Source organism: Oncorhynchus kisutch, linkage group LG1 (genome assembly GCF_002021735.2).
Source record: "Oncorhynchus kisutch isolate 150728-3 linkage group LG1, Okis_V2, whole genome shotgun sequence".
In the NCBI taxonomy this organism is placed as follows: domain Eukaryota; kingdom Metazoa; phylum Chordata; class Actinopteri; order Salmoniformes; family Salmonidae; genus Oncorhynchus; species Oncorhynchus kisutch.
Window position 1 is genome coordinate 60572954 of NC_034174.2, and position 10636 is coordinate 60583589.

General features: G+C 41.5%; 1 long non-coding RNA gene across 1 annotated transcript; it reads left to right on the plus strand.

Moving 5' to 3' along the window:
* The first annotated feature begins 3896 nt into the window (after positions 1 to 3896).
* Positions 3897 to 5425, plus strand: LOC116376159 (uncharacterized). The gene is made up of 4 exons (XR_004211553.1): positions 3897 to 4031; positions 4249 to 4339; positions 4427 to 4522; positions 5044 to 5425. It is a non-coding gene; the product is annotated as an uncharacterized LOC116376159 (long non-coding RNA).
* Positions 5426 to 10636: the final 5211 nt, after the last annotated feature.

The window sequence follows — 10636 nt, forward strand, 5'->3', positions numbered from 1 at the left end:
ACAATACAGTGCCACTGACACGGCCCGCAACCAAAACATGCGGACTCTCCTTCACTGCAGCCGACGTGAGGAAAACATTTAAACGTATTAACCCTCGCAAGGCTGCAGGCCCAGACGGCATCCCCCAGCCGCGCCCTCAGAGCATACGCAGACCAGCTGGCTGGTGTGTTTACGGACATATTTAATCAATCCCTATCCCAGTCTGCTATTCCCACATGCTTCAAGAGGGCCACCATTGTTCCTGTTCCCAAGAAAGCTAAGGTAACTGAGCTAAACGACTACCGCCCCGTAGCACTCACTTCCGTCATCATGAAGTGCTTTGAGAGACTAGTCAAGGACCATATAACCTCCACCCTACCTGACACCCTAGACCCACTCCAATTTGCTTACCGCCCAAATAGGTCCACAGACGATGCAATCTAAACCACACTGAACACTGCCCTAACCCATCTGGACAAGAGGAATACCTATGTGAGAATGCTGTTCATCGACTACAGCTCGGCATTTAACACCATAGTACCCTCCAAGCTCGTCATCAAGCTCGAGACCCTGGGTCTCGACCCCGCCCTGTGCAACTGGGTACTGGACTTCCTGATGGGCCGCCAGGTAGTGAGGGTAGGCAACAACATCTCCACCCCGCTGATCCTCAACACTGGGGCCCCACAAGGGTGCGTTCTGAGCCCTCTCCTGTACTTCCTGTTCACCCACGACTGCGTGGCCATGCACGCCTCCAACTCAATCATCAAGTTTGCGGACGACACAACAGTGGTAGGCTTGATTACCAACAACGACGAGACGGCCTACAGGGAGGAGGTGAGGGCCCTCGGAGTGTGGTGTCAGGAAAATAACCTCACACTCAATGTCAACAAAACTAAGGAGATGATTGTGGACTTCAGGAAACAGCAGAGGGAACACCCCCCTATCCACATCGATGGAACAGAAGTGGAGAGGGTAGTAAGTTTTAAGTTCCTCGGCATACACATCACAGACAAACTGAATTGGTCCACCCACACAGACAGCATCGTGAAGAAGGCGCAGCAGCACCTCTTCAACCTCAGGAGGCTGAAGAAATTCGGCTTGTCAGCAAAAGCACTCACAAACTTCTACAGATGCACAATCGAGAGCATCCTGGCGGGCTGTATCACCGCCTGGTACGGCAACTGCTCCGCCCACAACCGTAAGGCTCTCCAGAGGGTCTGCACAACTCATCACCGGGGGCAAACTACCTGCCCTCCAGGACACCTACACCACCCGATGTCACAGGAAGGCCATAAAGATCATCAAGGACAACAACCACCCGAGCCACTGCCTGTTCACCCCGCTATCATCCAGTAGACGAGGTCAGTACAGGTGCATCAAAGCTGGGACCGAGAGACTGAAAAACAGCTTCTATCTCAAGCTGTCAATTATATGCGTAGTCGAACATCTTTTCGTGTTTAAAACGGGAACGTTTAATTATCCAAAAATTAAAAGAGCGCCCCCTATATCGAAGAAGTTAAGAACATATTCTTATTTTCAATGACGGCCTAGGAAAAGTGGGTTAACAACCTGTTCAGGGGCAGAATGACAGATTTGTACCTTGTCAGCTCAGGGGGTTTGAACTTGCAACCTTCCAGTTACTAGTCCAACGCTCTAACCACTAGGCTACCCTCCTGCCCTAGCTACTTCAAATAATGCTACCTAGTATAATGTTTACATACCCTACATCATTCATCTCATATGTATACGTATATACTGTACTCTATATCATCTACTGCATCTTTATGTAATACATGTATCACTAGCCACTTTAACTATGCCACTTTGTTTACATACTCATCTCATATGTATATACTGTACTCGATACCATCTACTGTATCTTGCCTATGCCGCTCTGTACCATCACTCATTCATATATCTTTATGTACATATTCTTTATCCCCTTACACTTGTGTCTATAAGTAGTAGTTTTGGAATTGTTAGCTAGATTACTTGTTGGTTATTACTGCATTGTCGGAACTAGAAGCACAAGCATTTCGCTACACTCGCATTAACATCTGCTAACCATGTGTATGTGACAAATACATTTGATTTGATTTTGTGACCATAGAGTACGTGTAGGTTTATCCGGAAGGACCAAATCAGAGAGAAAGGAAGGAGCAAGTCCATGAAATGCTTTGTAGGTTAGCAGTAAAACCACTAGCCTTAACAGGAAGCCTGTGTAAGAGGCTTTCACTCAGGTAATATGATCACATTCTTTGGTTCTAGTCAAAATTCTAGCAGCCGTGTTTAGCACTAACTGAAATGTATTTAGTGCTTTGTCCCGGGTAGCCGGAAAGTAGAGCATTGCAGTAGTCTAATCTATAAGTGACAAAGCATGGATTAATTTATCTGCATCATTTTGGACAGAAAGTTTCTGATTTGTGCAATGTTACGAATATTGAAAAAAGCTGTCCTGGAAATATTCTTGATATGTTCATCAAAAGAGAAATCAGGGTCCAGAGTAACGCCGAGGACCTTCACAGTTTTATTTGAGGCGACTGTACAACCATGCAGATTAATTGTCAGATTAAGATCTCTTTGTTTCTTGCAATTTAGAATGAGCATCTCTGTTTTGTCCGAGTTTAAAAGTTAAACATTTGCAACCATCCACTTCCTTATGTCTGAAACACAGGCTTCCAGGGAGGGAAATTTTGGGGCTTCACCATATTTTAACGAAATGTACAGCTGTGTATCATCTGCACAGCAGTGACAGTTAACATTATGTTTCCGAATGACATCCCCAAGAGGTAAAATATGTAGTAAAAACAATAGTGGTCCTAAAACAGAACCTTGAGGAACACCAAAACGTACAGTTGATTTGTCAGAGGAAAAATCATCCACAGAGACAAACTGATATCTTTCCGTCAGAAAAATATCTAAACCAGGCCAGAACTTGTCCTTGTAGACCAATTTGGGTTTCCAATCTCTCCAAAATAATGTGGTGATCGATAGTGGCAAAAGCAGCACTAAGTCTAAAATCAGACTGAAGCATTTCATATACATTGTTTGTCTTCAGGAAGGCAGTGAGTTGCGCAACAGCATTTTCTAATATTTCTGAGAGGAATGGGAGATGCGATATAGATCCACACATGATGCAATCTCTATTGCACTCCATACTGCCCTTGACCACCTGGACAAAAATAACACCTATGTGAATGTACTAATTGAAGATTAGATTTAGTTGGAATAGGGTCCAGTGTGCAGGTTGAAGGTTTAGAGGCAATGACTATTTTCATGAATATGTTAATAAGAGATATTGGATTAAAAAACTCGAGAGGTTTGGACAATTACGCCTAGCCTGGAACATGACATTTTGAAATGTACTTTTGCATATAGATGTGAAAAGAATCCATCTCGATCATCACAGTCTTATGTGAAAGACCTTATAGTTTTGTGGTCTTTAAAATAATTAATTAAGGCTGTGGCAGTAGAGTGCTGTGGTCCTCAAAGGCCCATTATATGCTCTTGCTTGTTTGTAGGTGACCAAATACTTATTTTCCACCATAATTTGCAAATAAATTCATAAAAAATGCTACAATGTGATTTTCTGGATTTTTTTTCAAGTTTTGTCTGTCATAGTTGAAGTGTACCTATGATGAAAATTACAGGCCTCTCTCATCTTTTTAAGTGGGAGAACTTGCACAATTGGTGGCTAACTAAATACTTTTTTGCCCCACTGTATATACTCCACTCTGTACTTGCTATCCAAGCTCAAATTCACAATTTCAGTTGAAATGACTAGGAAACCATAATATTGATAAAAAATGTGCCTGAATGGCAGTCATACACTTCAGGCTGTGCATGACTGCCGTTATCATCATGGCTGAAATGTCATCTTGTTTGTTATTCAGCTGTGAGAGGTGTGGATGGGTGGGGCAGGTACAGTAGCTGCAGCAAGAGTATAAAACAGGGCTGCAGAGGGCAGAGAGACACCACACTACTACTGAAGACCAGAAGACATCTTCCAGATAAACAGTCATCAATCAGACAGCATCGTCCAACTGTAAGAGGTATGTTTGTTTTCACTGAGAATCTTCTTTGCAAAGGTGTATGGCAGGTGTGGCAAGAGTGGACAGGTAGGAATGGATGGAGAGGTGTAGGTGGACATGTGTATAATGTAACACTGTAGACCTGGGATCCATATGAACTTGCTGTTCTTTAATTTGGTAGAGTAAAAGGACCCAGTGTGTGTGTGTGTGTTAACAAGATGTGCTCTATGTGTTTTAGTAAAGGATGAAGATCCAGAGTATGTTACTGCTGTTCGCTCTAGTGGGTGTCCTGTTAGCAAGCTCCCTCAATGAAGATAACTCTGAGGAAGGTATGTCTTGTTTGTGAATGTGTACTACTTTACTGCCCGGGTTTAATCTGATATAATTTAGTAAAATGAAAAATCTTTCTTCCTCAGCTCTCCTGCAGGAGGATAATCTAAAAGGTAGAAAGGCTGACTTTTTGGCAAAGTTGGCTGCTCTGAAGACCATCGCCTCTGAAGATGAAGCACCATGTGAGCTATCTATCTATATATCTATCCACCTCTCTGTCTCTATCTGTCTGTCTGTCTGTCTGTCTGTCTGTCTGTCTGTCTGTCTGTCTGTCTGTCTGTCTGTCTGTCTGTCTGTCTGTCTGTCTGTCTGTCTGTCTGTCTGTCTGTCTGTCTGTCTGTCTGTCTGTCTGTCTGTCTGTCTGTCTGTCTGTCTGTCTGTCTGTCTGTCTGTCTGTCTGTCTGTCTGTCTGTCTGTCTGTCTGTCTGTCTGTCTGTCTGAGCAACAGTTAAGTGACAACAGGAGGGTGATGGGAAAGAGGAGGGAGTAAGATGGCTAACTCCATCTCTACTGTTTACTAGCATCATGTTTCATAGAGGCAAATCATGTTTTAAATGGTAGTCAAATACTGGCCTAACAACAGTAGGTTTAAAAGGTAGTCACTTGTAATTGGAATATGTATTGAACATGTCAGAGTCATTTTCAAATGTTTAGCCTTTTAAAAATGTATTTTCCTCAAAGCATATTTAAATCTGTATTCCAGCTTTGAGCGATCTTTGGAACAAAGTCAAGGAACTTGCGGGGTGAGAACCGACCAGAATGGGGATGCCGAGGATCCATCTCAGTCTCCATATCAAATCAGCTATCACCTCTGACATCATCACTAACATTAACTCAATGAATCATTCCAACATCCATCCATCAATCATTGACTAACATAAAAACAAAACAGTAATACAGTTCTTGGGACTTTGGTACTGAGAAGAACTCATCAGCATTCTGAAGAATATATGTTTTATACAAAAACATGAACTTTAAGTCCTGATACATGATAGTGGATAAATAATGATGATCAGAATTTCTGGTGGCAATGTTGTATGGTTGATGTGTCATATTGTGATCCTCCAATAAACTATCAAGCATTACACATGTTTAGTCGTTTTTTTTAATGAATCATTTTAACATTTTTAGCAGTGTTTTCAATTACATCATACATGTTTCATAATAATGTTTTATTCCACGTTTTTAATGTGAACTTGACCATAATACAGATGCAGTGCATGCAGAGCTAATTACATCAGATTACACTGAGCAGTAATAGTAGTACACATACAGCTGAAGTCGGAAGTTTACATACACCTTAGTCAAATACATTTAAACTCAGTATTTCACCATTCCTGACATTGAATCCAAATAAAATACCCTGTCTTAGGTCAGTTAGGATCACCACTTTATTTTAAGAATGTGAAATGTCAGAATAATAGTAGAGAGAATTCTTTATTTCAGCTGTTATTTCTTCCATCACATTCCCAGTGGGTCAGCAGTGTACATACACTCAATTAGTATTTGGTAGCATTGCCTTTATATTGTTTAACTTGGGTCAAACGTTTCGGGTAGCCTTCTACAAGCTTCCCACAATAAGTTGGGTGAATTTTGGCCCATTCCCCCTGACAGAGCTTGTGTAACTGAGTCAGGTTTGTAGGCCTCCTTTCTCGCACACGCTTTTCCAGATCTGCCCACAAATTTTCAATAGGATTGAAGCCAATACATTGACTTTGCTGTCCTCAAGGCATTTGCCACAACTTTGGAAGTATGTTTCGGGTTAATGCCCATTTGGAAGACCCATTTGCGACCAACTTTTAACTTCCTGACTGATGTCTTGACATGTTGCTTCAATATACCACAAAATATTCCACCTCATGATGCCATCTATTTTGTGAAGCGCACCAGTCCCTCCTGCAGCAAATCACCCCCACAACATGATGCTACCACCCCCGAGTTTCACTGTTGGGATGGTGTTCTTCGGCTTGCAAGCCTCCCCCTTTTTCCTCCAAACATAACGATTGTCATGATGGCCAAACAGTTCTATTTTTGTTTCATCAATTTTCCAAAAAGTAGATCTTTGTACACATGGGGATGTGCAGTTGCAAAGCGTAGTCTGGCTTTTTTTATGGCGGTTTTGGAGCTATGGCATCTTCCTTGCTGGAGATGCCAAACAAATAAGGACCCGTGTGTACCAACTCCAGACGGATGGGCTGTGTGAATGCTTGAATAAAACCATCAATAGCATGCTACGCAGGGTGGTGGACTGGGATGGGATGAATTGGGATATGGTGTTGCCCCACCTCATGTTCGCGCTCCGGGATGTCCCCTAGGCGTCCACTGGCTTCTCGCCTTTCGAGCTGCTCTATATGTGGCCCTGTAGCGGCATCCTTGCCTTGACCAAGGAGGCCTGGGAGAAGCAACCTCGCCTGTACCGTTCCCTCATTGAACACGACACATTCATGAAGGACTGAGGGAAACTCAAGCCTGGTCGTACAATGGAAGGGCCCAGCCATGACAGTTCTGCCCAGGAGATAAGGTACTCCACCTCATACCCACTCTGGAACACAGGACCCGTGCTCAGTGGCAGGGCCCATGTGTGGTAACAGAGCAAGTCTCCCCGGTCAACTAGTCAGCCAGGACGACAGCGCCCTCAGCAGATATACCACATTAGCCTGTTGAACGCATATTTGGAACGAGAGGCACAGGTGCTAATGAGGCAGATGAAGAGGAACGCCCACCAGAAAAGGTGTCTTTTGTCACCACTCTTACAACCTTGAAAATCTTCTATACCTCGCCTAGAGCGTGTTCTCAGCTAAGTTAAACCAAAATTATAAGTTCCCAGTAAGCCAACCTGGTTAGCCTGAAATGAAAGTTACGCCTAGCTTGGAGCACAACATTTAGACATTGTTTTATTCATGTTGATGTGGACAGAATCCATCTCGATCATAACATTATCATGGGAAAGACCTTATAGTCTTGTGTTCTTTAATGTGATAACAGAGGCTGTGGTCATGGAGTGTTGTGGTCTTCAAAGGCCCATTATATGCTAGGAACATGGTAAATAAAGACAGTGGTGAAGTTAATTCATTTATTTATTTTAACTTAACATGTTTGTGGTTTACTGGGAACTAATGAATGATATCTGTGTATCTTGGCACAGAACACGCTGTTGACTTACATTACAGTTACACCAGGTTGTTGGGGCCAGAACACGCTCTAGGCCAGGTATTGAATTTGCATCATACATCAGATAATACCGCTACTGCAAGTTAAACATAAATACTTTCTAAGGCGATTTTCAATAATTCCAAGGACTGTTTACTCAGTGGCATCCTGCTGAATTACAAGGCAACATGACAGCATACATAACTCTATACACGCTAGGGATTCATCCCAGAATCCGGGATCCTAAGATTTCCTCACCAAGCTCCCTCCCATTTCCTTTGAAAAATAGTCATTTCCAACAAAATAGATGATACACCGTTTCTGCAAAAGTAATTGAGGAAATAGACATTCGCAATACTGATCATTATGATGTTACACTGACAATAGAGACAGCACGGGATTGCCGTATTGATAAGCAGTCTCTCAGTCACATGAAAGTTGCTATGTACAACTTTTTCAGTTAAATGCCACTTTTTACTACGACTTATTAATGCCTTTATGAGCATAGTACGGGTGAACTAAAACATCATATTAACACAAAAACTAAGGACCTCTGGCTCTATTGTCTATGGATTTGTTGTGATTTGATACTCTGTATGTAAACAAAAGCATTTTACAGTGCTTTCGGAAAGTATTCGACCCCTTGACTTTTTCCACATTTTGCTATGTTAAATCCTTATTCTAAAATGGATAGATTTTTGTCCACCTGTGGTAAATTCAATTGAATGGACATGATTTGGAAAGGCACACCCCTGTCCATATAAGGTCCCAAAGTTGACAGTATATGTTAGAGGTTGAAGGAATTGTTCCTAGAGCCCCAAGACAGGATTGTGTCAAGGCACGGATCTGGTGAAGGGTACCAAAACATTTCTGCAGCATTGAAGGTCCCCAAGACAACACAGTGGCCTCCATCATTATTTATAGAGCTGGCTGCCCGGCCAAACTGAGCAATCAGGGGAGAAGGGCCTTGATCAGGGAGGTGACCAAGAACCCAATGGTCACTATGACAGAGCTCCAGAGTTCCTCTGTGGAGATGGGAGAACCTTCCAGAAGGACAACCATCTCTGCAGCTCTCTACCAATCAGGCCTTTATGTTAGTGGCCAGACGGAAACCACTCCTCAGTTAAAGGCACAAGGCAGCCCACTTGGAGTTTGCCGAAAGGCACCTAAATAATCTCAGACCATGAGTAACAAGATTTTCTGGTCTGATAAAACCAACTATTTTGCATGAATGCCAAGCGTCACATCTAGAGGAAACCATGCACCATCCCTACGGTGAAGCATGGCGCTGGCAGCATCATGCTGTGGGGATATTTTTCATTTTTATTGAAATTACGTGGAAGCAATGTTGATTCAACCAGTGTGTGACCAGTGGGATGCAGATACCTAAGAAGCACAACACTTGGCTATCAGGTCATCCCAATTGCATTTCCAAATGTGGTCACTGTGTAGATTGCTACAACATGACCAATACAAACATTTTTTACCACCCGAGAACAGATCAAAAATAGAAAATCCAATTAATTGTAGAAAATGTGACTGATGTCACATACATGCTCAAATGCATCTTGGGGGCTGTTTAAATTTGTCAAACTAAACGAGCTTTGAAACATATTGTAGAACATCAGACCGATACAATAATTTTTCTCACTGTTCCCATTTCTATGTTGCCTTGATTTTTTTCCTTCTGTGTCTCCATTTTCACAGACACTCAAATATCACGTATGTGTATACTTTTATTTTACTTGGCCTTTTGACCAACAAGACACCCTCTTCTTCTTCTTCGTCTTCAGTGAAATGGCCAGGAAACTCTGGAGAATCATCAGCTTGTCATCGAAATGTCAGTCATCTGTATCCACATCCTGATCAATGGATTAAAGTGAGTTAAAATAAAGTAATATTCTGACTCAATTGAGTAATTTTGGAAGTCTTTCTTGGTAGGCGCTATTCACATTTGTTTGACAATTTTTTAAATGTTTTTTCTACTTCACAAACAACACAGTACAAAAAACAACAACAAAACACTCACTATACAAAACATTCTCCAAGGCGATCAACATGTGTCCTCCAAATTCTGTCAAATATCTACATTTATTTTTTAACTTTATGAAATACCATAAAGGGATGTATCTAGATAGTTCTCTCCTCCAGTTTGTTATTGAGGGAAATACAAGGCTTTCCAATTGATGGTTATCCATTTGTGCAGTAATTTGACTTAGAAAACACATCTTTCTCTGAAATTGATCTCAAGTATTTACATTTCTCAACAGACATAATCATGGAGATGGATGAATATAAATAGTTAGACAAAATGAAGTGATAGCACAGACATTATCACAAAATGGTGTCAGTTTGTTGCAGGACCACAGCATATGAAATAGGGTTCCTTTGTGTTTTTTGCATCTCCAACAGAGATGTGACATTTCTGGGTGCATTACATGCATTTTGGCAAGAGTGTAGTAAGTCCAATGAATTATCGTAAATTAAAATAGCACCTTAGGTTGTAGGAACAGGTATGAGCATTTTCACATATCTGTGAGCAATGGTTCTCCTCAATTTCTTCCTTTAGATCGTTTCCCATTTTTTCATAATGGGTTCTGAACCACCAGGTAGAGTTTCAATCAACACTTTATTTAACATGGCAATCAACTTCTTTGGCGTAGCAGCTTCATTCAGTATTTTTCTATGCCAGATGCCTTAGGTTTGTCCATATTCTGTTGATTGAATCGTTATTCAATAAGATTTCTGAGTTGTAAGAACTTAAAGAAATCGGCTTTGGATAATCCAAGTCTTTCTTGTAATTGAATGAATGACAGTAGATATCCATCACAGTATACATGCACAAAATTCCAGATGACACTTTGGAACCAGGAAGGAAAGGTGATGTCATTAAACACTGGAGGTATGGTGGGGTTATTCCAAATAGTGGTGCTGGTGATATTGGTTCTTTCCACTTTATTAATCTGTGTATTTTTTCCAAAATACAAATGGAATTGAGAATCATTGCATCATCTGTTTTTTCTTCAATACCTTGGACTTGAAGTAGTGAATATATTTTATATCTTACGGTATTACTGTTGTGGCTTTGATACCCTTCCTTGCACAAGGATAGTCTGCTGTCCATTGCTTAAATCAACGCAGTTGTG